The sequence below is a fragment of the Mus pahari genome, chromosome 18 (genome assembly GCF_900095145.1).
Source record: "Mus pahari chromosome 18, PAHARI_EIJ_v1.1, whole genome shotgun sequence".
Taxonomy (NCBI): Eukaryota; Metazoa; Chordata; class Mammalia; order Rodentia; family Muridae; genus Mus; species Mus pahari.
The window spans coordinates 47,481,117-47,508,304 of record NC_034607.1 but is presented as its reverse complement, the minus strand read 5'-3'; the positions used below and the strand labels follow the sequence as shown (position 1 = coordinate 47,508,304).

The 27,188-nt window shown below is 42.1% G+C and overlaps 1 protein-coding gene across 13 annotated transcripts in view; it reads left to right on the top strand.

Moving 5' to 3' along the window:
- Positions 1–27,188, top strand: part of Slc8a1 (solute carrier family 8 member A1) — a 350,274-nt gene that overhangs the window by 46,310 nt on the left and 276,776 nt on the right. Inside the window, exon 1 of one of the 13 annotated variants that reach the window (XM_029531199.1) lies at positions 10,182–10,359. The exons of the other annotated variants lie outside the window; for them this stretch is intronic. The gene's annotated coding sequence lies outside the window, so the exon portion shown is untranslated. Of the gene's footprint in view, positions 1–10,181; positions 10,360–27,188 lie in introns of those variants that run through there. 13 annotated transcript variants of the gene reach the window in all.

Below are 27,188 nucleotides of genomic sequence, written 5' to 3'. Positions count from 1 at the left end.
TAGACCAGGCTGGCCTCGAACTCAGAAATCCGCCTGCCTCTGCCTCCCGAGTGCTGGGATTAAAGGCGTGTGCCACCACTCTCGTCAATATAGCATTTTTTAAAGTAATGAGTTGTAGAAAATACCTGTTCTTTCCCTCCCCAAGGTGAAAGCCCTCTTGCTTCACTGATGATATTTTTTTCTTGATGTCTGACTCAATGTTTTGCTTAGTAGTCGCTCAAATAAATAAACGAAATAACCATGTTTACCTGGGATTATGTGGGTAGCAGGCAATGTTCCTCAAATTCAAATTAATTCCTACAAAAAATGCAAATTCATATCTATTCTGATCTTTTTTTAAACACAAGATTCTTCTTACAAGGAAAAATGCTTCCAAATATGTCAGAAAATTCCTTAACTATTTTTAACATTAGTATTTATACACTGTAGTGGTTTACATGAGAATGCTTCTCCCCCATTGGCTCTGATAACTGACTACTTGATCCCTACTTACAGAAACTGTCTGCAGCACTGTTGGAGGAAGTATGTCACTGCTGGAAGTCTTTGATAGTTAGAAGACTTCTGCTACTCCTGTTCACTCTCTGCTTCCTGTTTGCGGTTATAAATGTAAACTCTTAGCTTCCTTTCCCTGACACTATGCCTGCCTGCTGCCATGCCTCTCTGCCACCACAGCCTCTGACCCCAAAGTAAACCTCTTCTTAAGTCATCTTAGTTATATTTTATCACAGCCAAAGAAAAGTAATTATCAATAGACAAATAAAACGTTTACTTATTTAAATTGCTTGACATAAATGCATTAGGAGAGTTTTAATCGATCAGTATTAATGACATACACTTATTTAAATACAAATTAAAGTCTACCTTAAATAAGGGGGTAAACCTGTGAAAATCTAATGGGCACTTTTCATTTCTTAACATATTTTATAATAAGTTTTATAAGCAGCATTATATGAACACCTTATTTTTCATAATGATGAAGCTATAGGCTTTTATTTTAGGCTGTATCATATTAAAAATGTATCGGGGGAGATGTTAAAAACATGCATAGAAAATTATATTAAGAGATCTTTGTCTTTGATCCTATTATCTAACAACTAAGTCAGCTCTTAGCAAAACAATGGCCTCCTGTGAATGGACAGATAGGTAATGATTTGATTGAATGATTGATTGTTCGTGTTTCACTGATTAGGACTATTGCTAAAGGAATGGTAAGCCAGTTCTGATTAGAAGGAAGAGGCTTGCATAAGTACGTATTTTACCCACCTGAGCTCCTTTTATATTTCCCACTTACTAGATTGAAATGTCTAGTGGATGGAAAACGATCTTTTCATCTGCTGGCAAGATCAGATTAATTATATGTCATAGGAGAAAGACCAAATATTCTTAGATTGCTCTAACCTCTTCAAAATGCAAGGGCACAAAAAGAGGACAGTAAATCTACTGTTCAAAGAGTAAGGGGTACATTCTTTGTGGAGAATTTAAACACACTCATAAAACCAACCCAGAGTCTGTCTGACTTTTATTAATACCTTTCATCATCTCCTTGATGAAATATCTTCTGCCCGAAAGTGCAGTCTTTCACCCCCAACTTGGATGATGGTTTTAAAGGAGATTCCGTTCCTTAGAAATCACATGTGTTTTGTCTGTAACCATACAGAATAATTTTCTTCAAAATTAAAACATGACTTTGGGGAACTATTGGTCTGGGAGGTAATGGAATTCTATAAATAGTTGAGCCAGAGAGAAAATAGTGATAGTCTTCAATTTGTGCCTTTGTTTAAAAAAATATCATCTCATTATCCATGGTCATGCCAACTTTATGTAATCTCAAACACAGTCAAGATGTACATTCACAACTGTAGCACCTACTTCAAAAACCATGAGTCTCTTCTACCTTTGAGATGAAGTTCCTAGAGGTCAGGAATGGTGTCAAAGGAACTTTTTAACAACTATAGACATGACTCTGGATTGAGTGATTACTTACCATCTCCTTTTTCCAGAATAGCTTAAAACTTTAGTCACTAAACTTCTATTCCCCTGTTATGTAATGGGGCTTGGATGGCCCTTTAATTGGCATAATTTACTGAGCCTGTATTTATATATTGATCACCTGAGTCAGGTATTTATATATTGAAGCACAGAATAATTTTCCATCTTAGCTCTGCCTTTCCTTGAGCAATTTCTACACACTAGACTTCTGTTTATTTCCTTTTTAATACTTTTTAAAATTTCCAAAAGAAACAAAATTAATGATCCGTTTTATGCCTAGATACAGAAAATATGCATGGGGGCCTCCTATTCTGTTTTAGTTTCTGAGCCTTTGATCAGAATTGAAACAAAATATATAAAACCTTAACAATAAAAGATCATGCTGTTAAATAAAAATGAAAAATAAGTAGCTAACTTGTATTTCAATGTAAATTGGCAACTGTTAATGTGGTGACTTTTCAATAAATTAATATTTGATTATAGCTAAGGACCAAAAATATGCACGGTTGTATATTTTTGTAAAAAGGTGTATATTTGTATAAAGTGCTATATGTACATATGGTGCATGTATGTGTATATATTTATGGTTGTAAGTGTGCTGGGTATTATGAAATTGGAGATAAGACTTCAGGAAAAGAGAAACGGAGAGAAAGGAGAAACGGTGCCTGTAAAAACAGCTCTGAGCCAACCTGAGCTGACAGAGCAGGTTTTCCTTCAGGCCAAAGCTGTTGACCATGTGACAAGAGCCTACACAGCACAGCTCACTAATACCAAGCTGGCATTGTGTGCACCAAGTAGATGATACTCATTAAGTAAAGCCAAAGGGGTACATAGGAGTCTGTAGTGAGTCTGACTTGGAAGAAATATAATCATTTTATGTGCAGCCCCTGGAGACAGCCAGTCTGTCTTAACACTATAAACTTCAGGTATGAATACCGTGACTACATTCTGAATGCAGAGGTGTATTTACATATCCAGGCTTCTGCTCTCTGTCCCTGAGGTGGGCCTGAGAAACTATCAATGCAGAGTAGAAATGAATTAACAAACAAAATATTATGCTGCATCATTTCATCATTTGGAAGCTTGAGAAGTCGGTGGTAGAATGAATGACAGGCCATCTTTTTTAAATGGCTGCTCAACCCAGCACCTACTCACTAACCTCTCTGTATTGCTTTTAGGAAAAAAACAAAACAACAACAACAACAACAAAAACCTTTATTGTCTTGTTTCATAGGACACCTAAGAGGTGGTCATTTCCTAGTTCTGTTCCACTTTGTCATTTGTCCACAATAGAATGGAATTTTATTCAAGGTTTTCCTGGTGTTTCTTCAGTAGCTAAAGTGTGTGATCCATAATATATCCTCATAAATATGTGTTGGATATAAGACATGAGAGATTGGGGGCAAGCAGGGTGGCTCAGTAGGTTAACATACTTGCCACCAACACTAAGGATGTGTATTCCATCCCTAAGACATTCACAGTGAAGGGAAAAACTGATTCCTGAAAGTTGTTTGACCTTGACCCCACAGGCACAATCTGGCACATACACACACACACACACACACACACACACACACAAACACAGTGAATATAATAAAATTTAAAAGCACATAAAATAACCATGAAATATGATTTGCTTTTCTCCGATCTTCCCAGTTTTTTTTTTCTTTCCTTTAATGAAATGTTGGATGACCTTGAATACCATCAGAGTGCTCAAAAGTTCCTTGATTCTAATAAATAAATAAATAAATAAATAAATAAATAAAAATAGCAATTTAAACCTAAATAATTGCCCAAACTAACCCTTGCTAACAGACAAAATAAGAGAATTTATATATTGGAGCAAATGAGAGCGTCTCAGTAATTGCTGAGATAACTGACTTAGGGTCAGGTTCCAGGCTCAAGCCTGCAGCTGGGTCAGACTGGCATCTCAGTGGGGCTTCAGTCTCCTGCAGAGTCAACAGACAATCTGTCTGTCATCACAGAGCAGGTGGCCAGCCAGGACTGTGGCTGTGGGTATGGCGACTGTGTCCATTGCTAACTAGGATCTGTACTTAGGGACAAGAAAGTGAGTGGAGTTAAGTTGCAGTTTGCACAGGCTAGGTGCCAGAGGGTTGAGTTACCTTAGAATTATAATCAGCCCCTTTTCCATATTACCCAGTCCCCTTGCAGTCAACAGTAGCCACTCTATTAATTTATCTGTCGTGCACCAAAAACTTTTGGAGATTCTGAAAATGGGATAAATATTCCTCAATCCTCTGTTCATGGGTTGGGCTTTCCTGAAAGAATGTTCCAATCTGCTGTTCTTTGAAAGGTGAATTACGGTGTTCACACCTGCCTCCTAAAATCAGAAAAGTTATAAAGTACACGCACACTTGTTTAAAGCTCCAAGACGAATTTCTGCTTTTATATCGTTAAGAATCAATATTCAGTAGAGCCACAGAGTAGAAAACACGTTGTGCTAGGTGGGTGGGGCTATTTACACCTTACATGTGTCTACACAGTTCCTGACTTAAACTAGGCCAATGCTTTTTTAGTCCTGACCGAGTTCTAGAACTACTACCAAGAGAATCAAAAACAAAAACAAAATATCCCCCAGTAAGAGAAGCCCTTACATACAGTGTGCAGACATGGCCTCTGAGCAGAAGACAACCTCCGACGCTGCTGCCTTGCTTTCAGTAGTTAGTTCTTCTCTTCAGACGAACCAGATAATATATACGAGAGTCAAGCTTAGGGGAAAAAAAAAGCCCTTTGCATATTTTCTTTCTCAATCTGTAAAATGGAAGTAATCATAGCTTTTCTGACTAGTTCATAATGCTCTGATGTAAAATTAAATTATAGAAAACAAATATTCTCAGTGCCTGCTGATGTACAGTGTCTGAGATGTACATTGAGATGCTAAAACATTTCCAACGAGAGTCATGTTTTTCTGTGGCAGAGTAGGGTTGAGATGGGGGGAATAGAAGATTGGACCTTCTGGCCTCTGTTTGCTCATGATCACCATGTCCTTAAATCACATAGCATGAGTCTGAATTCATAAAGAGGCAAGAACACTCAGGTTTGTCATCTGAGCACTTCTTCCACTGGTAGCAGAGCCTATATTGATAACAATGTGAATTAAGACTCCTCAAGTTCATTCTACTTCACTTTCAAGTCTCTTAACTGTTTTCATCTTTGGACAGCTATCTTGGATTGTGCTAAGCTCTAAAACACTGACAGCTCTCAGGAGGTTCTATGTAGTAGCAGGCAATTGAAATTGCAGTAAGGGAGCCATGCATCATGAATGGCAAGTCATGAAGGAGATTTATTAAGAGAACTGGTGTGTAATCTCACAGGGACAGGACTTCAGAAGCAAATGGTGGGAAACAGCAGTCTGAGAGAGGGCATCGCAAGGGCCTCATCTTAGGCTTCTATGATGAAGAGTCTTTGAGTCCACTTTGAAGAGAGTCTGCACAAACGCAGTGAAGAAAGCTGTTTTTGTCCTGCAGATACGGTCTCCTTGGATATCATTAATGTCAGCAGCAAAGTCGTGGCTGTATTCAGATATGTTTCAAGTGACTCTCACTATTTGAACTCCCAATTTTAATACAGATGAGATCGAGTTGATATTTAACTCTAAAAGCAAAGGAATATTATCAATGAATATAGCCATACTGAGTCCTTACAAAATTAGAGTATTCAAGTGGCTTCTCTCAATTATTGAGGAAGAAAAGAAAGTGAGTCCCTGATGGGGAAGCCTACCTCCCCTGCTTTGCTCACAGTACAGGATTCTGTGCAACAAGGAGCCCAACATAGTTGTTACCAATAATAAAATGGCATGATTGTGGAGCTAACTGTTTAGCTGGTTGGTTTTTTTGTGTGATGATTTTGATAGCACTTCACTCCCAACGATAAGAACGATATATTTGCTGAGTGACTTCTATGATCAGCAAGTGAAGCATATTATATGTGCTTTATCCTTCCTACAACTTTCTGAAGGAGACTTCGTGGCTCTGGTTTTTGTCACAAAGCTACAGCTTTCTGGAGATTAAGAAGCTTCCAAAGGTCACAGAGCCAGAAGAAGGTTATGGATTCTGACTTCCAGGCACCAGCTCTTAGCCAGAGATTTGTTCTTTTCTGCTCAGACGGTGATTCTGCCTTTGGGTTACCACTGGTGGCACTGTAGAATATGAACGAGGTGTTTCCTTGGTGTGTGGTGCAAAGCAAAAAAAAAAAAAAAAAAAAAAAAAAAAAAAAAAGAAAGAAAGAAAGAAAGAAAGAAAGAAAGAAGCTATTGGATAAGCCCAGCCTTTGAATAAAGGTTTCTCAAGTATACAATTGCAGGCCCCTGATGCTCCTAAGCCAGTGACAACATCATTGTCCCACCAAAGGAGGTGGATGATTCCTAGGTAACGGCCACAGGAGGGGGATGCGATCTACCAGTCCACCAGGAAAGCTGTTCACACTCTGTGAAGCTTCATATGCACCAACACAGCCCATTCTTAGACTGGAGCCAGGTTTTCATCAGGTCAAAATACAGCTGTGTTCAACTGCAAGAATAAGACGCAAGGGACAAAGACCAGTAGCACTGGATGTCAACAAAGGTCCCTAAAGCAAAGAGCCCTGGGTTCCATCACCAGCAAAGAGAACCTAAAGGAAAAGAGAGAGGGAGAGAGAGAGAGAGAGACAGAGAGAGAGAGAGACAGAGACAGAGACAGAGACAGAGAGACAGAGACTCTAGTTACCTGAGGTTTTAAGGGAGGGGAAGTTTACCGCTGCGCCCTGGTCTGGACAGTCTGGTGTACTGCAGAACCTTTTCCTTATGCAGAAATCCCTATGAGCTTGAGTTTAAGAAGGAGCAGAATGTAGTGTCTAAGACTAGTAAAGTGGAAACAAGACCAGGATGATCAGGACTTAACTAACAGGCTTAAGGAGGAATCAAGCAATGGAAAGAACCGTGGTCCCTCTGGCCCAAGGAATCCAGGTCAAAAGGAAAGAAACCATAGTATAGAATTTCTTTTTTTTTTTTTTTTCCCTAGGATGAAAAATCACTGTGGGTTTCAACCCAGCACTAAATATAACAATTTTGAATGGGTAATTCTTTGTCCCATCTTTCTGAAGACTGGATACAAAGCTGGATCAAATTCATGTTACCCACACTGGTCCTGTAAGGAATCTCTGCTGAAGGCTCTAACAAAGGTTTTTCTAGGAAATACCTCATGAAACCCTTAGGATGCATCAACTCTTACAGCAATCCTGTGCAATTCCTGAAGTGGTCTTATCACACTCGTCTACTTAGTAATATAGTAGAAACTCAATTGTGAAACCCCGAGTTCAAAGAGACAGCCACTGGGAAGTGCTTTTTTCATTGGAATGGAAATTCCCACCTCCATAGGTAACATTTTTTTTTTTTCCTTCTTATTTCTGGATCTCTAGCCTGCAGCAGCCACACTACTTCCTTAAGTACAGCTGCCGTCTCCCACAGCCTTGTTGCCGGCGATGTAGACCTTGATAATTCTTGCAATAAAAATCCAGTCATGTATGACATTTAGGAGGTAGGGAGCAAAAGACTTAAATTTGCCTTGGGGCGCTGGAACCATTATAGAGTTTTCTTTAATGAGAAATGGAAGACAAAGAAAGTTAGAGGCTCGGATACCGAGCCAAATCAAAATGGTTACCGAATCACTAGGCATGGGGCGACCTCTTGATTGTAGATAAAAAGTGGGTGGGGACACTCCAAGGATCAAAATTAACCTATCAATTTCAAGGAGAAAAGAATAAAGAGCGGATGTCGCTTTAATACCTTTTCGGAGGCTGACAAGATGGACACTGAGCACCACAGGGTACCATAAAAAGACCAGCTCTTCTGGCACTCTATATTTCAAAATACTTCTACTTTCAAGAAAATCAGGGAGTGTTTGCTAGGAAGTCCATAACAGCAAATACACTCCCCACACTTCTCACAAGATGTGTCCCAGTGGAACACAGTTCACTCACATTTCCATTTCCTGCCCTCTCTTTTTCTTTACCTGCCTTCTCCTTCTGATGAAGGAAGTAGAGTCTTCCTTCAGCTACAAGCTTCTTTCTGTGCCCTTTCAAAGCAGCCACTCTCCTCTCAAAGCTTCTTTCCCAGACTGAGCCAAAGAGCTGCCCCCTTGCTCTCCCTGGAAGTCGGGGCTCTATAGCAGTTTGTAGCAGAGGACATGCTCTAGCTGAGTGAAGGGGACCTAATATGTCATCTGGCGTGTCAATGGTCTGTGCAGTCTAACTGAAGTCTGTGTGGATGGCAGCAGGGCTCCCAGGCAAAAACGCTGGACCCAGCAAAACATGGAAACTGATTTTCGGCAGGAAGGATTCCTGGCAATTTCAGCACAAGAGACAGCTTGCGCTTGTTCTGCCAAGCTCTGTGTCTATAACCACACATACATGCTGTATAAAGTGAAGTACTTCTTCAGAGGACAGCCATGACAAGTGAACTCTGCTAGAAACAGAGGAGGCCCTACTCTGAACAAGAAACGGAATCACCAGTTGATTCATAACCACATGATACTGATATTGAAAGCACACTTGTTCAGAGCCCTGATACACACACACACACACACACACACACACACACACACACACACACACAGAGAGAGAGAGAGGGGGGGGGCAGGCCTAGGAAAGGACCAGGGGAACTAAATACCAATCACTGATGCGGGTTTCCACCTCAAAGATTGCAAAGTCACTAGTTTGGGGTGTGGCCTACTCACTGGGATTTTATAAACCTCCCAGGCAGATCTGAGGAGCAGTCAGGGATTAAGAGTCCTTAACCACTGTCCAGACAAAGACCAGATCTCCCACCCTACTTCTTTGCTGCACAGTCAGACTGGTTTCCAGGGCCCTAATCTCTCCTTGCTTAAGGCCTGACAGTCAGACTCCCACTGTAAGTCTGAGGAGCGAACTTCCTTGAAGGACTTGAACTTCCAAGCCCCTGAGTTGCAGCTCTTTCTTCTGTCTCCATCATATAGCTGTCCCGGACATCTTACTCCAGGGCTACTAGCAAGCAGTCTTTTAGGACTACTGCCTCAGAGTTTGCAGCATCTTCTGTCTAGAGCATCTACAGTATTTGAGTCTGCATCCCCAGGTGTGTCTGCGGGCGGCCAGGTTTGGGAGCCACTGAGCTCCACGGTGGGTCTAGCCTTTCATCCTGCCAAGTCATTAAGGATTTGTAAGGATGAATGAGCTGTCTTGGGAGCGAGGAGGGCCTGCTGCAATGCTCCTTTATTAATTATGGGGAAGTGATGTATTGGCAATGGTAGGGCTTCTCTTGGAAAGGACAATGAATGGTTCGTCGATTGCTGCATTAGGTCTTTCCTGACTCAGTCTTAATGCTCAGATTCTTTTTTTTACTCCTGTCTGTAGTTTAAAAGCCGCACACCATTCACACTAAAGGGACTCTAGGTCTTTATTCCCTTCTAAGCAGCAAGGTGTGAGGGAAATAGCAACACCTGGAGTCTTTCAGAGATCTCCGCTGGGGAAACCCCTGCCCTAGTCTGGATTTGATCCGCAGCATCTAGTAGCTAGGGTATATGTCTTAGCTAGATATGAAGGTGAGACACAGAGAGTAAGGATTTAAAAAAAAAAAATCGACGATACATCCCCAGATTCCCTTTTGCTGTATAAAGCTTGCATTAGCAGAGGACTAGAATGTGGAGGAAGAAAGATGTATCTAGAGTAGCAAATTGCGGGGTAAGGAAGGAGTAGGCGAGTTGGGGTGTGTGTTTGGGGTTGGGGGTTGTCTACGGATCAGTCTAGCGAGGTTCAAAAGAAAAGTTGCAGCGACACGGGTCTGCGCCTGTCGGGGTGCGGGAGAGAGCGCTGGCTTGTGTGGTTTGTACGCACTGCAGGGGGGCCCCCACAGCCAGGGAAATCCAGCCACTGGTTGAGCAGAGGAGACCCCGGTGGTTGCCTCCGCTGCCCGCCCGGCTTTTGCTCCCGCAAAGCACCCGGGGGTAGCACTCGGGGTCCGGAGAGACGGGAGACGGAAGGAGGCGGCGGGCCCGGCTCTTGCGAGCCAGTGCGAGGCTGCGGGCGGGCGGGGTGCGCGGGAGGGAGGGGAGAGAGCGAGGGAGGGAGCGCAGCGCGCGCGCCGCCCGGCCCCGGCCCTCCCAGCCCGCCGGCCTCGCCGCCTCCCGCCCGCGCGCACCGCTGCCTGCTGCCGCCGCCGCCGCTGCTCGCGCCGGGCGCTGCTCGGGAGTCGGGCCGCCGCCGCCGGCTTTGTGTTACCAGCAGAGGATGGGAGCGACCTCCTCCTGATCGAGAGCTGTCTCAAAAGGGAGTGAGAGCGCCCGATCGCCTGGCGGCGTGCAGGACCCGGGAAGGGGGATCCATCCACAAGGCTCAACCCAGGTAGGAGCTGGTCCCAGGCAGGCAGAGACATCGGGGAGACAGGAACTGCTCTCTTCGCGGTTCCCTAGGCGGAGATTCCCTTGGTTTAAGGGAATCTTAAAGGGCTGGTTCTGGAGTGTGTGTGTGTGTGTGTGTGTGTGTGTGTGTGTGTGTGTGTGAGCGTGTGCGCGCCTGCACATTTTCTGTGTGTCCGTGCTTCTCCGAGAGTGAAATTGCTCAGGCTGTTGGTGGTTCTGGGCGTGAGGGTCCCCGCCTGCCAGTGCAGATTGCCAGAGGAAGAAAGGGTTGCTAGGGGGGAGGGGGGATGCTGCACCCTGGACAGTGCTGGCTGGGCTGCGAGGATTCAGGGCGCAAAGAGCTAAGTCCACCCGGAAAACAAGCAGCGCTGCTGGGAAGCCAGACACCTCCATCCATTGGGCTCCTCTCACGGTGGGTCACCCTTCTTCCTGGTAATCCCTGGGGTCTTCCCCAAGGCTCCACTTATGAGCCACCTCTTCTGGCGGGCACTGGGTGCCACTAGGGGAGGACTGCGGAGAGGAGGGAGGTGTGGCTGTGTAGCAGAGAAAGAGGAGGGAGAAATGAGATGGGGAGTGGGCTGTAGGATCCCAGCGCCTGGGCACCGTGCCTTGGTGTGTGTTGCGGATTCTGCACACACAAGCGTCTTTACCCAGAGATTCAAAGGGAACTTCATAGTCGCATTATTTGACAAGGAGGCTGTGCTGGCTCTTGGGGAAATGGCCTGTGTTCTGAGATTCAAGGATCTCCTTCTTGGCTCCTCCTTCTCGAGGAAGAGGGAGGTCTTACAGCAGGTCAGGCAGAGAAACCAAATCTGTCCTGGAGATGCCTTAAAAAATACAACATATGTGCATGCTTGCATCCCCCTCCCCCAGACACACACACACACACACACACACACACACACACACACACACACTAGCCCTCCCCTGTAGACCCATAGATTCTGTCTGATGAATGACTTGCTTGCGTTTCCTGCTACCCTTCCCAGATAGAGTGGCTGTGCTTGAGTCAAGAGCAGCAGTGATCCAATTTAACAAAGCATTTTTGGGAGAGCATATGCATGCTGTCTGATCATGGGCAGAAAGTCATGCTTTTTGTGTTAGGTATGGTTTTAACCCCCGCTTAGCCTGGCTCCCTGAAAGGCGCTCTCTGCTTGTCAGCCACTAGTGGTTGTGAACATAACAACACAAACTTTGTCCTGCTGGAGGTGTAAAGACTAAAACGAGGAAAAAGGGATGTCAGTGGGAGGTGTAGTAGAAGAAGCTTTTGAAAAAGAAAAAGAAAATGACAGATGAGCTGAAGACAGTTCAGGCATCCTGGTCATGGAGCTAGCAGCTGAGGAAGTGTAGAGTTCTGACCAGATCTGCTTCAAAGGATTGCCTGAGTCCATCACATAGGAACAGCTGAACATCTACAACCCAGGACCCGCTGGGTGAAGATTTATGAAGGGTACTGTGGGGGAGCGTGGAAGGGGGGCAACCTGGAGGAAGTTCTGAAAGTATGCCCCACTAACACACACATACACACAAACACACACACACACACACACACACACACACACAAAGTACACACACCACACACACACCTCCTCTCATAGAGCTCTTCTGCAGAAAAAAAAGGGGGGTTGGGGGGATGAATCTAGATTCTTCATTTCATTTGTTAAGAACAGAAAGCAGGAAGAAGGATGGCTGCCTTTTAGGTTCCTCTTTCAAATCCTGTGTTGCTGGGATTTTGCTCTCTGGGTTTGCTAAACTTGCTTAATTTGCGAAGGTTAGCCGGGTGTGAAGGCTAGAAGGAAGGAAGGAAGGAAGGAGGGAGCCTGCTCCATCTTTTGGCTTGTGTGAGGGAGTTGGCAGTGAAGGACTACTGCTTTCAGGGAGATGGGATTTCTTAAACCATTTTCATTTTACAAATTTCTGCCTGCTTTAATAAAGTGTTCCATTTGGATTTCTGGGCACTTTAAATTAGATCTACCCTATAAAGAGAGGCCCGATTCCCCCTCGGTTTAAAATGGCTGTTGTGTTTTATTGAAAATGAGCTCAGTTTCTAGAAGAAGAGTGAGAGGAAAATGAAAAAAAAGGTGAAGAGAGATAAGATAAGCCATTATCCACTGCCACACTGAGCAGAGGCAGCAAAGGACGCAAGTGTCCTCGGGGTAATCAGCCAGGGCTGGGATGAGAGGAGTGAACTAAAGGCAGAGGTGGGCTGTGTCTCACGCTGCCTTATTTGTCTGTAGACCTTACTGTTGCTGCGTAAGAGTTTCCATAGTATCTGTGTGGATTTAGATGAAGAGATAGCTGGAAGTTCTGTTGACTATGACACAGAAGGAAAGCACATAGTACTGTGAGTGCTGTAACTCTAAATAAAAAGCAGGGAAAGGAGGTGAGGGATACCCCGAGAACTGAAGAATAGCCACCGGCATAGCTGTTCTTCCAAGCTCACTGTGTTCTGAAACAATAAACTACACTGAAAAGAGCGTCGGCATTTGTTAGCGAGCTATATTTAACATGTTTTTTATCGACAAAAATAGACTTTTATTTATCTTGCAAAGTAAACGCATGGTTCCTTCCCTCTTGGTGCTTAATCCGTGTCTTGGACAGAAGAAGTGATGAGAAGAACTCTTGCATTCCTCCTTTAAAAAAAAGAGAATGAGCAGAAAGAAAAAAATATCTTAAAAGACGCAGCAGCATCGAGAAAGTCTTTTGCCTGCAACTGTGAACGTCATAGGTTTAGACTTCAGTGTGTTGTTTTCATGTTGCTGTTCAACGAGGCCAATCTTTTCTCCCGGATGCTCAAGGTAGAGGGAGAACGCTATACAGGCAAGGAGCAGGTATAGATATCAGCAAGGACCAAACTAGAATGGAAGTTAAATACAGGGTAAGACATGTTCAGAGGAGAGGATGTTACATCAAGTTACGTGTGTCATATTCTCGAGCTGTTGTGTATATGTTCCTTCCAATCGTTGCCTTTGTTAAAAATTTAGTGGACCAAGTTATACTCTCTGACACAGACATGTGTCTTGTGTTTCACCATCATTCAGTACCATTCACACTTCATGACCCAATGTCTACTGCAAACTCATGATGAGATACCCCCTTTCCCCAGCGAGAACATTTATCCAAGAACCTACCTGACCACATTCTACTGCTCCCTCTTGTGGCAAGTATTTTTCCCTGACTTTCTCTAGATTCCAGGATGCTGTCTGGGTTCCTCGCTGCTCCTTTAATGGCCTACCTCTCCAGTTCTAATTCTCAGTAGTGACTAAGGCTAACCAGGCCAGTGGGTTACAACACTACCTGTTCCCACTTTTCCCTCTGAACAAAATGGTTCTGGCTCCTGGGAGATGTCTTTTGGATGTAGGGAAAGTAGATGTCAGGTGTTTTCTGACCCATTGGGATAGACCAGACACGGGAAATGTGAGCTTTCAGCTTTTGCCTTTGGGATTTTGATTTAAACTCAGGACTAGTCCAGTGGGGCCTCATTAAATGCAGCAGGATTATTTTCCTCTCTCTCTCTCTCTCTCTCTCTCTCTCTCTCTCTCTCTCTCTCTCTCTCTCCCCTCTCCCCTCTCCCTCCCCTCCCTTTCTTTCCCCCTCTCTATTCTTCCTCCCTCTTTCCTGCAGCCTTTAGCTCCTCATGTGTACATGTGAATTGTATTATCGTGTTAAAACTTTAAACTAGCCACGGAGTAGTTGTGACAGCCCACGTTCTGTTGTGGAGACTTCCAGGGTAAGTGTTCACTGCTGTGCTCTCGTGGAAGGAGTTTAGAACACAAGTGAGAGAGTGCCTTGATTTCATAGAGCGCACTGCTCTCTTCCCTGGCAACTCTGCTTGGAATCTGATTACCTCTCACTCACATTTACACCTGTCCTTTGGTCTTGGGGTCCTTGGATCTTCTAGTCCAGGATGTAACAAGAAGGTCTAAATAACATGTATCCTTATTTCCTGCTCAGTTTTCAAAGAAGGAAGGGAATGTCCTATCTGATAAGTGAAGCAAGGAAACTATTTCTGTGGCTGAGGGCTAGTACATCATTTATAATAAGTTGTTTGAGTCTGGTAAAACATCCATGGGTTCAAAGTCTTTATCCACTGGCCAGCATAGAATCTGAAACCATTAGTATGAAGGTCATTCATCTGAGTGAAGGAATTCTGAAAAATCCCTAACAAAACACAGAGGTATTGCCCAGCTAAGAGGTACTGTGTGTGAATCTACACAAGCCATTAGTATATGTCTTTTTGTGAACCTGAAATGCTTTACGCAATCAGCTCGCAAAAAGTCCTGAGGACCTGGGATGCAGCAAGACAAAGAGGAAGTGGAAGAGTTAAAACTGGGTTTCTGACCAGTGAACGCCCTCTCAAGACTGTTCTGAGAGGGAAGTGTAGGGAGCCAGGGGCCTGGGAGCAGAGCTTTTGAATAAGAGGTCAGTAACTGGAGAGTAACCAGAAGCAGACACACGTGGATTCCTAGACTAAGGTTTTACTCTGAAGCAATCTTTGGTCCTTTTCTTTACAAGTTAGCCTTTGTGAGGCTTCTGAGAAATGGGCAAAGTGTTTCCTCTAGAGCAGATTGACAGTCTCAAAATCCTGAAGGCGCTGTATTGTAACATTTCCACCAGGCACCTAGACAACAGTTGCTCGATGCCAATTCAGATAAACAGTTCCCTGCACATTCAAGACACCTTGGAGAAATTGATGTCTGTATCAGAGGCCATCTTAAAAGATGAAATAATCACTCTGTCGATTCCATGCCATTGCAAACTAAGTCACAAATCAGGTCTTTGCTGGATCTAATGTGAGATCAAGTCAAAACAGCAAGGCAAACAGTGATTCACCACCTTCCACTAATCCAACCATGGTGTCTAACGAGCACTCAGGTTGTGTACAAGACACATGGAATGGCAAGTCATTTCCCATTTGGTGAACACTTGTCATGTCATTATCTAGACAAGTTGGTTTGTGTGTGTGTGTGTGTGTGTGTGTGTGTGTGTGTGTGTGTTTGTGTATCTGATGCTTCTAAGTGTCCAGCAAAGAAGCATAAAAAAGCACTTAAAGATGAAGACTATGGTGCAGTCGAATGACTTAGCTGTGGGTGAATAAAAGACTATAAAAGCCATGCTCTGGATTTAGTTCTTCCTGTCCTGATCTCATAGATGAAATGTCATGGCTGAGTAAGATAGGATCTGAACTGCAGAGGGAGGAGAAGCCTGGCCTGTGACCTCCTCGAGGCGAGGAAAGGGGATTTGGGGTCATCACAAAGAGGTAAAGGGGTTTAGAAAACCAATAAGCCTAGTGAAATATGTTCTAAGTGTTTTATGACAAGGACAGCCTATAGAACAATGTCATGAATGTCTCCATGGCACCTGATCTGCCCCGCACCCAGTAAGGACCGTGTACATACACTATAGAGTTAGGATCAATAGTAGCTTTTGACATTTCCAGAATGCATTTTACACTGGAAGGTAATATTCATCATGGAGTCACAGCCTAGCCTTGAAAGGCAGAGTCTGCAATGGTCAGAGGCAAGGAGAAAGGGTAGGCCCACTAGTCAATGCACTTCCTTCTTGGTTTACTTTTTTTACTTGGTTTTAGAGATAAATTCTCACTATGGAGCCCAAGTGGGCTTTGAAGTCTCCTACCTGTGCCTCCAGATTTCTGGGCTTTTAGGTGTGATGTAACACTGGGCACTCCTTGGTACACTCTAGGTAGTTTATTTATCATTGTTGGCTCCGATGCACTCTCCTCTGCACGCCTCACTAGCACGCAGGACATAGGGCCTCTCTCTGGCTGTGTTCATTCCTTAGGATAGCGTATCCAAGCCTAATAACAGGGTTAGGTCATCGGGCTGCTTATTCTGCTCCCAAAGTGACACTTGCTTTGTAGGCTTCACTATAGGTGGCATCAGAGAGTTTGGAGAGGCTTCACATCTCAGGAGTCTCACCTCCCTTTCAAAAATGCCTTTCCTATAGAGCAGAAATGACTCCCTCAGAGCTGAAGTTTTTGTGTGTTGGGCAAATTCGAGAATCTTATCCCCACGAATCTTTTCTATCTTTCTTCCCAAAACATAAATAATTTTTGTTTTGTTTTGTGTTTAAATCAGTATTCTCATCCCAGACACCAAATGACATGTGGTTTATGTGTGTGTGTGTGTGTGTGTGTGTGTGTGTGTGAATTTGTAAAATAACAAAGTCAAGAATACCTAATATCAAATGGCTCTAAGATTAAAAAGGGAGAAAGTGATACCCAGAGGTCATTCCATCCAAGTCATGTCTGCTTTTCTTCCTCTTTGACCATGTAGAAGACCTTCCCAAATGGGGCTACATTTCCAGCCTCAGGATATCTACCAAGGATTCCTCAGAGAGGAAAGAGTACCGAATAGTTGCTTTTGGTTTGGTGATTTTGACTGTTAAACTGCAGCCCCTTGTGTTCTCAGCCTTCAGGGCTCAGAGGCCAGCAGATATATTCATTTATACTTACAGTATTTGTTTGAATTCAGCATTTCTCTCAGCTCACTTTCATCATCACTTAAGGAGGGATAATGATTACAATAATATCAATAATAATAATAATAAGTCTATGGGTTTTATGGGGGAATAATATATTAATGCTACAGTTTCTGTAGTACAAGTATTTTGGAAAGACTTATGCATAGCTTAAGAGTTAAATAGTGAGAGTCTCTGTCCCAACTGTGCCTTTAAATGGATATTCTAAATGATATAGCGTGTTGTCATGGGAAGATGGAATGTAAGTATATGCACAATTTCATAGACCTTAAAATCAATATATATGTACATATATACATATATATGAAACATACTAATTATATATATAATTACTATTTTAAATAGTGAGAAAAAATAATAATGCTTTTGGCTTTGTGGACCATGGGGTCTGTCACAGACGTTCAACTCTATTCTTGCAACAAGGCAACACATACAATACACACATAAAGAAAGAGCCGTTTTTCTTAAGAAGTTATTTATAAACACTGACACTGAATATCTCACAAGTTTCCTTTGAAATGTGAAATATTCCCTTGTTCCAGCTTTCAATCATCTAGAAGTGGGAAAGCATTTTAATTTCATGGGCTTTACAAGACCAGGTGGCAGGCTGGGTTGGGCCATTGGCCATGGATTGCCAATTCCTGACATACAGAATAGAACATAAGGGCATAAAAATGCAACATTAGTGAGACCAGAACATCTTACCAGTTGGTATAGAGTCAAGAGAGGTGGCCTAGAAATGCACAGACCTGGTTTTAGAATTTAGTCTGTCACTTTATTTGACCCGTGGTTTTGCATAAGCTTTGTAGTTAGCAGCTGAGACGTGGAGAGCAAAGTTGCATGACTTTTAAGAGATTCCCCGGGGGTGGGGATGGGGGGAATAATAATAGTAAAGGAAATTTTACAGAGAGAAATTTGGTTTTGAGGATGGATCACAGAGGTTATGTATAAAAAATTGAGAAAGGACAATATGTCATATTTATGTTTGTTTGTTGATTTTTTTCACTTAGTTGCTAAAATGACTGTGGGAGACAGTAGACCCAGTGAAGTGGGCAGGTGCTGTATTATGAATGGCACTGAGTGCCAAATGTGGGACTTGAGTATGCTAAATCCAGATTGTTAGCAGAATTCCTCATTTACCATTGAGTAGGGAAGAGAAAGCAGAAGGGGCTTGTCCAAAAGTCATCAGTGGGGACAAATCTGGTACCCAGTTTTTGTAGTCTCTAGTCTAGTCACTTCACTCCACAGAACAGTGTGTGTTATGAAGCAATTAAAGGCAGCTGCATAGCTCTGACTTCCAAGAGGGGAAAATCTCAAATAAACTGTAGAAGCTATTTTCAAATATGATCCAGACCTCGACCCCCGCCCATATAAAGGCAGGTCTGTGAGTAATCACATGATCCAGAAGGGTAATGCTAAGGAGTCAGCTGAAGCCTTGCATTTAAGCAACTGATTTGCCTGATTTCCTGTAGTTTTCTAAATTTCTAAATAACTCAAATGTCATTTCCTCATGGTGCCTTTACTAAAACCCTAGAAATCAGGCCCCAGGGTTTTTTGTTTTATATGATTGTGTTTTTCTTAAAAAGGACTTGCCACAACTAGTGATTACACTTTGAGATGATAATTTAGAGTAATGTCTGTTGACTGACTTTCAGTGAGGGTATACATTCCATATTCTCTCTCTCTCTCTTTGTGGTTTTAGCTCTACTGCTAAACCAGAGATTACATATTACCAGATACTTTATAGACGTTCAGCATTTGTTGGATGGGTAGATGGATGAATGGATGGTTGGATGGATAGATGGGTAGTTGGGTAGATGGGTGTATGGATGGATGAGTGATTGGATGAATAATGAATGGATACTTGAGTGATGTGCTACTCATTAATATTGATGAAATGATTCTTGTTTAATCAAAGGCTTGAGAAGCCAAGAAATTATTGTGAACCACATGACCAAATGACTAACTCTTTTTTTGGTTGGTTGGTTGGCTGGTTTATTTTAATTTCTCCTCAGTCAGTTTTCCCCCTATCTTTTTCAATATCTCCTCTCAGGATTAACTTTATGATAGATTCTCACTTGTCAGAAAAGGGCAATAGTAAAGTAGCTTCAACAGCTTTCCTAACAAAACTGTAGCCCTTCAACTGGTATTTAAACAATTTCCCCAAGACAAACATGTGTGGCTGCATTGAAGGGCACACATACTGCATGCCCCATGCCACAGGGAGCATGTGTGTTTCCTAAACCACTCAAAGAACTTGTGTAAAAACTCTTTTGTTTTCCCACAGGCCACCAATACTCCATTTATTTTGTTGAATAATAAGAGCTGACAAGTTCCTCTTCAAGCTGACTTCCTTTTTGAAATTTTACTGCTTCTGTGTGGATTTGTGCATGGTTTTAAGCTATTAATTATTCTTTCCTGAAAGAAATAATAAAATAGAAATAATTAAAGAACTTTCCTAAACTGTAACATAGAATATTGACAGAAGAGTCACATAAAGGAAGTATTTATGCATTTCATTAATTATCATTTTATATATATATACATATATATATATATATATATATATATATATATATATATATATTTCTTTTTACTTCCTACTTCTGCTATTCTCAGGAGAATTTGTCCATGGACTGAGTTCTGATACCAAACAGGAAGAAGACTTACTTTCAGTGACGAAGTATATCTTCTAAGAAAGATTTTACTTGAAGATGAAGTAGGGGGATCAGCTCGTTAAATTCACTAAACTCAATTCATTTAACCACCATTTCCATTACAAAAATATACGTTGACAAAACAAATCATCTGAGATGCTCTGGTATCATCTATCCTGAAGTTGAATTATAAAGCTAAGCCTCCCAGGTCCAAGAGGCACACTAGAAAGCAAAAGGAGCTACTATACCGCTCAAAGATTAGCTCTGGCGTTTAACAGTCAGGTAAACTGGTAGCACCTATGGCAAGCCTATATTTTAAGGAGTGTAGTTTTTTTCCACTATTCAAATCTGATCTAGAGTTTATGGTCATGCATATTTCAACTTATATTTTTTAGGGTTTGTGTCTGGAATCTCCATTTTTCTTGATTTTGGTCAGGTACTGCTATAGCATCTAGCAATCCCAGCCTTTTTCTGTTTAGAGAGGGAGAACTAACGTGCACCAAGACTATGAATTAGGTGCTTTGTAAATGACCCAATGCCTTCATCTCCCTCTTTGACCATCCCCCAGTGTTTTTCTTTCACTCCATTTCCCCTCAGCCTCTCATCTTCCACCTCCTTGCCAACATAGTCATGAAGGCCCTTCCTATTTTAATCCTGCAAGGGTTCCCATCTCAGTCTGTAAGAGGCAAAGCCATGTGATGCATTTTTTTTTTTCCCACACCAGTGTTGTAACACTATACATAGCACATGACTGCCCTCCAATGCTCTGGCACTAAGTTAGTTCCACTTCCTTAAGTGTTCTCCTGAGTATTTGATGCACCTGCCTCAGAGTCCTCACTGTATTTTGCTCAGCTTTTTTTTTTTTTATTCTTCCTATCTGGCCCTTGTTCCGGGTCTTTTTAAGGAATAGTGCCAATACTGCACTATCTTAGAACTGCCTGTGCATGCAGGAACACTGAAACTCTATCCATTGTGTATCTTAAGATATGGCCCAGGTACCTGTATTCTTTTATCTCTCGATAATTTTTGAGTGAAAGGAAGTTGAAGAGACCTACATTCCTGCCATTCTTCCCACCATATGGTCCTCTCAGAGTTTTCTCCTTCCATGTACTAAAGAGACTTCTTCTCTTTTAGGTTCTTTCCTTTATGGACTTTTCTTTTCTTCGGAGTTCTATAATGCCTGTGGAGGCCCGCAGTTGACATCAGGTGCCTTTCTCAACTGCTCTAAAGAAGAGTCTCCCAGAGCTCACCAGTGGGTTAGATTAGCTATCCAGCTTATTTAGGGCATCCCATGCACCTACTTCCACAGTATATGAATTAAAGCAGGCTGGCATGCTTATGGGGGTATTAGGTGGGTTCTGGGGATCTAGACTCTGGTCTTCATTCTTGCCTGACAAGCACCTGATTGAGTGGTTGATCTCATCACCCCACATTTCTGAAGGTTAAATGTCTCCAGTCTAGGATGGCAAATAGTTTTGCTAGAAAATCTTTTTTTTTTTTTTAATGACTTACACATAGAAGCACACATAAGACTTCATTCTTTCTTATCCAGCATATAAAATCAGCTATCAAAGAAAGGCTGTTCTTTCTTCTTAACGTGGAAGATAAGAAAATTTTCATCGAAGTAGTTACTATTGTCAACCAGAAGGGCCTTGGAAGAATCTAAGAACACAAAGGTTAGGTTTCCGAGCACTTAGCTCCCTTACCCATAAAATCCCCTGATATAGGACCAGAAGTGCGACGGCCTGAGGTTTCTGGAATCGTGGACTGAGTGCATGAATCTGGGAGCTTCCAGGTTGTCCACTTGAGTGTTCAGTTACACGGTTGAAAGGCCCAGTGAGTCCCCTCCTCTTCTGAAATCTTCTAGTAATGGAAGAGGTTCATTTTCTAGAAAGGAAGTTCATAATCTGACTTCAGTAACACCCTAGTGAGTGTTAACTGCATTGGACAGAGATCTTGGCCCCACAGCATTAAGTGTTTGGCACATGTGAGTAATTAAGAGAAACTTGGTCAGTGAAGCCATGAACAATATGTTATTATTGCAGGGTTGGTGGGGATTTTTTTTTTTTGCTTTGTTTTGTTTTATTATTGACCAGTTTAAGTTTTTAAAATAAGACTTGACTGCAAGGTAATGAATTCGTGAACTTCACTGATATCCTTGAATAAGTTTCAGTTTATTGATAATGTAGTGTTGACTTGTTATGACAAAGTTCTATACCAGTTTCTACCTGCCAGCCACCCATTTCTTTTCTGTCAGTATTGCTGCCTTCCTTCCCGATAAACCCTTGAGTGTGTTACATGACTTTGGAAAGATCTTGGTCTTCAGACTTCAGCTGATTACCACCCTCCCTCCCCCAAACCCCCAAATCACAAAATTCCCCTTAGAGGATGGTGAGGAAGGAGAGAAGAGTAAAAACCTAGAAAGCTTAGAGATAAACCAATCTACACACATGTAATCATATGAAAAGAAAGGCTAGCCAAGAGCTTATTCAACACCATGCATCTAAACACAGAGCTGTTTGCCTTTATACAATTGTATTATAAACCTGTTGTGGAGGTCAACAGAACTCACTGTGAGCTGATGCCAAGAGCTCGTTAAAAAAAAAAAAATCCTCACTACATCATTTAAAGTCACTTGACCTTACTCAATGACTATTCTAACCTATGCATTATAATTTTCTGATTTGTAAAATAAGAATGATAACACAAACCTCCCTATTGACAGAAAGCTTAGGGATATGGAGAAAAGAAAGTGGTGGTGGTGGTGGTGGTGGTGGTGGTGGTAGTGTGTGTATGTGTGTGTGTATGTAGTGTGTGTGTGTGTGTGTGTGTGTGTGTGTGTGTGTGTGTGTGTGTAGGTCATGCTTAGTCAGCTATTCCAGCCTTTGTTGTCATCATTTCCACAAGTGCAGCCATGACATCTGCTACAAGGCCCATGTGTAGTAACCCTCAAGTCGGTCCTTCCTGACTGGGGCTCCATCCAGATCATCGGTGTCTTTTCTCTGACTCCCTCTCTGTCTCCTCTTCTTTCTTTTCCACTTTCTTCTTCTTTCACACATATTCATGTTGGCATGCAGAGTTAACATATTTAAATTTAAAACTTCTTCCCTTCTTTAGGGCCTCTAGCATGGCAGGGGTGGGAAAAGATCTGATTGGATGTCTTTGATTTCAATTGAAAGGAAAGGAAATAGATGCTTCCTTAAGTAGGCTTACAGTGTTTGATGTGCTCAGTAGCTTCCAGTCAGCAAACCAGGCCTGGGATAGGAAACCATGAGACCACCTGGAACCCCGGACTGGAAGAAGACCCTTTGTTCAAGCTAGAAGCCAGCCTTTCCAGCGTGAGATTCTTAGCCATGAGCCTGGATAACTAATTTCCTCTCTTCTGGCTGACACCACTATTGGCTTTTCTTCCTGATGCTGACCTCTGCTTATGGAGGGCACATCCATTTCACATAGTGAATATTTTTAAGTGCAGGTGCCTGGACCCAGTTGCCAGCTTCTGATACAGCACCAGAGATTTTGTTGAGTCAGCACATGAGCTTATGAGAATCGTTTTATTCATCCAGTAAGTATGTGCTGCACATCTCTTATGCACTAATCCTTACTCTAGAAACCAGGAATGAATCACTGCAATGAATGAATGAATGAATGAATGAATGAATGAATGAAAGAAAGAAAGTCCCTGGTCCTATATGGTTTGCACTGATTGGAGCAAGATGACAATAAATAGAATCATTAAATAAATTATTAAGCGTGTAAAAGTAATAAGCATCATGGACAAAAATAGAAGCGCTCATGGGTGGGACTTCTCCATAACTTCTTCATTTGCTTAAATCGCCTGTCCTAAATCTTTCTTCCTTTTTTGGGATTGCATTGCCCAGCCTTTACCCCAGTTGCCTCCTTTGCTAGGGAATTTAAGTGGGTGTTTTCTGACACAAGACAGGATCCTGATTCCAGTTGTATTAATTCAAAGAGGAGGTCATGAGCCTGTCATCTGGCCTCCACAGCCTGACTCCTGCAAGAACCTTCCAATGTATCCATTATCCATCAGCAGAGAGAATACACAACTCGCCCTGTTTGATATGTGGAGAGGGGGTGGGCGTCAAGGGTTGCAATAGTATTGATGTGGAGTGACTGTGGACCGTGAGTCCTTTCCTGAAGTCTGCCCGTGGTCTGAGAGACAAGGCTGGGATCCAGGGTGTACTCAATGGCATTCTAGGCGGAATGGGGCCTGCAATGCACAGTACCTTCACCCTTTGCTATTTTCTGTTTAGAGGAGCTTAGAAGTCCTTGCACGGGTTGTAGAAAAAAAAAAAAAAAAAGGTTTGCATTTCCTTAACTGTTGCCTTAGAAAAAGATCAGTAACTTAGCTTTGAAGATTTCAGTCAGCAAGAGTGACATGGGAGGGAATTCCAGGTCCCTAGGAAAGCATGTCAGGGAGGAGTCCCTTGAAATAACCCCAACTGCCCATCAACGGAATGTGAAAAGGTCACCTAGTCAGCTGGGCTGGTGGGAATATTCTTTTCTTTGAGTCATGCACTGCACTGCTTGACAGTCCAAACCAACTACAGCCTCCAAAGGGAACGAGCATTCTGCGTAGACATCTTTGCGGTGAAGGCTTTTTGTTGTCAGAGTGGCCATTTGTTGAGCAGCCATCTTGCATGGGCGCTTCTGTTCCTTACAGCTGTAACCTCTCCTTTAACACAAGTGACTGGCTTGACAGCACCTGGTTAGAAATTTACCATCATTTGTCACTATCATTCAGCTCAGGAACATGTGTTGTCTACTGTTGTTTTAATTTAAAATAGGCTGTATATAGAAAATAATCCAGGTATTATTCACGAGGTACTAAGAACTAACTGGATGGTATAATGGATGTTTCTAAGTAATCTTTGGCTATAGTTAACCTGAATCCATTGTATCCTAGTATCCAAGAGCAAGAATATAAGAAAGCCTGGAAGATAACCAGATTTATATTTGCTTTTCTTGTGGTCTTAGATTACATTGCTGTTCTATTTTTATGGAAGGATATGTAGGGATATGTAAGGAAGATGTAATCTAACTAGCTAAATTATGAAGAAAAAGACCCTGGAAGAAGGGAGACAGTAGGGACAAGAAAGAAACTACCTTGTATATTACACCTATCCACATCCTAATGAGTATTTGGATTTGGTATTACTTTAATGGAGAGAGAAACTGAAGCCCAGAGAGTTCTTTCCAGCTGCATCATTGCCAGTAAGTTACATCAGTGTTTTATAGGCACTGATTTCACAAATTATTGTGCTGTCCCCTTTTGAAAATCACTGTGATGATTTTAGGTCACCTCAGAAGCCCCTCACCCCTGACCCTCGTTTTACTGACACTAATCATGGTGATGGATTTGTACAGACCCACCTGCCTTTCCACATCTGTTAACCTTCTGCCTAAGAACAGTATCCGATATGGGCTACAGCAGGGGTGGAGGGCAGAGTTTTTTGTTGGCGGACCTATGATTGCCCTGACAGTGTACACAGGAAGTGGTTGCCAGGCAATTGCTAAAGGCTAGGGCGTGCAGGGCAGCTGTCTCTAGGAACATGCCAGCTCTTGTGCTATCATTGATGCTTGCCTGCTTCAATGTTTAATCCATGTGGGAAAAAAAAAGTCAGGTTGTTGGGAACCCTCAAGGAGACTGATGCTAACTCAGTCTTCCTTACTCTAAAAGGCTTTCTGGAAGGCCAGTTCAAGTAGAAATGCCACAGTGGTCAAATATTGCTTCTCCTATTATCAAAAAGAAGATACTGTTATTACTCTCTGAAACAGATCAGGGTTTAATCTTTATTTAAGAATTCATTATGTGTGTGATTTTTTACTAAGTACTGTCTAATCCTCAGTCAGACCATATATAGAGTTATATCTTCTATAAAGAGTGAACCTCTCTTGCCCTCATTTATCACATTCCAACATAGAATTACTGTCAAGGTATCAAAAAGTTCCAGAGGGGTGTTGGTTGCCTGAGTTGTCAAGGAAACCTTGACACTGGGGCAGTATAACACAGAAGTGGTTCTTGTAAATATTATAATTCATTGATATATATAAAGAAATTAGCATGGTTTCTACAACAATGTTTATATGTGGAATGTCTTAGTCTCAGGAAACTGACAGTGAGTTGTTATTGTGCTTTTAAAATTTGAGGATTAGAGGGGGGAAAAAAATGACTAGCCTGGGGTAGAAAACACAGTCCGTAATCACACAGAGATAAGCCAGTGTTGTCCTTTGCAGCAAGCAGGAAGAACTACATCCTGGAGCTCAGAGATCAGGTCTTAAACTGTCTTCAGCAGACCCCTAGGTGTTTAGGCGTTGTCTATGGGGAAACAGGCAAGAAGAAACCAATAAAGGATTTTATGTGTTGAAAATACCTTCTTTGCTTTGTAGAAGTTCAAACTGACTGAAGCATGAAGACTGGAGTGCTGAGTTTGACAGCAATTTGGAGGCAGTAGTTAATGTGTCAGGCTAAGAGACAGGTGCAGACTTTTGACTCTTCTAGCTAATCTTTCCCTTATATTTTTAGGCTCAAGACATTTTGCATTGAACGTCTTCTGAAGGGATTACTACAAAGGCGTTCTCCTTTGTAAACGTTAGCTGTCTGATCTTTAATTTGTATACCTGCCAGACATTGAGCTCCTTTAAAACATAGATCTTATTATAGTCTCCCTGTTTCCATGTCTAATGTCATAATCAACTCATCGCTAATCTAGATGAGAGATACCTCTGAATAGACAGTGTGATACCACAGTCTGATCAGCCACCTCTCCCAGGGATCCATTTCCATTCCTACCAAGGCCAATACCTCTATACTCCAGAGTTCTATCTTTCCTCATTCGCTGCATTCACCATACTGATATCTCTGTAGGTTTAGAAACACCATGCCAAATATTGTTATTATTAGGAACTTTACCCTGTGTAGTTGGCTGCAATCCTCATATAGGTAGGTATATACATGGTTGGTCTCTTCCTTGTCTTTGGACTTTGCTCAACTATTACCTCACCCTTGAGTATAAAATCAGGCAGGCCTTCTGTATACACACATCACAACACAAACAGTCTCTGTCCTTGAGTGGGTTCTTCTGTGTTCCACTATGGCACATTCTAATAGCCAGTGTTTCTATTTCCTTATTTGTTACCTCCCCATTAGAACAGAAGTTAATGAACACAGAGATTTCTGTTTTAGTCATTGAATCTTCAGAATGGAAGAGAAAAAGTAATTGCAAAATCTACATTAAACACATAAATATGTGTGACCTAAGTATACCTGCAAGTTGGAATTGGATAATTCACTCCTCTTGTTATCTGGTTGAATGTCACTCTATTGTCAAAATTTCAAAATCCACACAAGATCTTCAATGACTAAACAAGTGGACAGACTTGACTAGAAACTGTTGCATACTTTGAAAATACATCTTTTTATTTTTTTTTTCAGTCTTTTACTTAAATTAGATGTCAGCTGTCCCGATTTATTCTTCTTTAGTGCAGGAGAAATATAAAAAAAAAAAAAAAAAAAAAAAAGACAGAAATCTTTTATCAGTTATTAGCTAGAATGGGTTCCTGGCTATGGGAGGCTCCAGTAGGTCTGATGCTATGTGCTGGGAAGGGATTCTCTTGTGCCTTATGCTTTTCT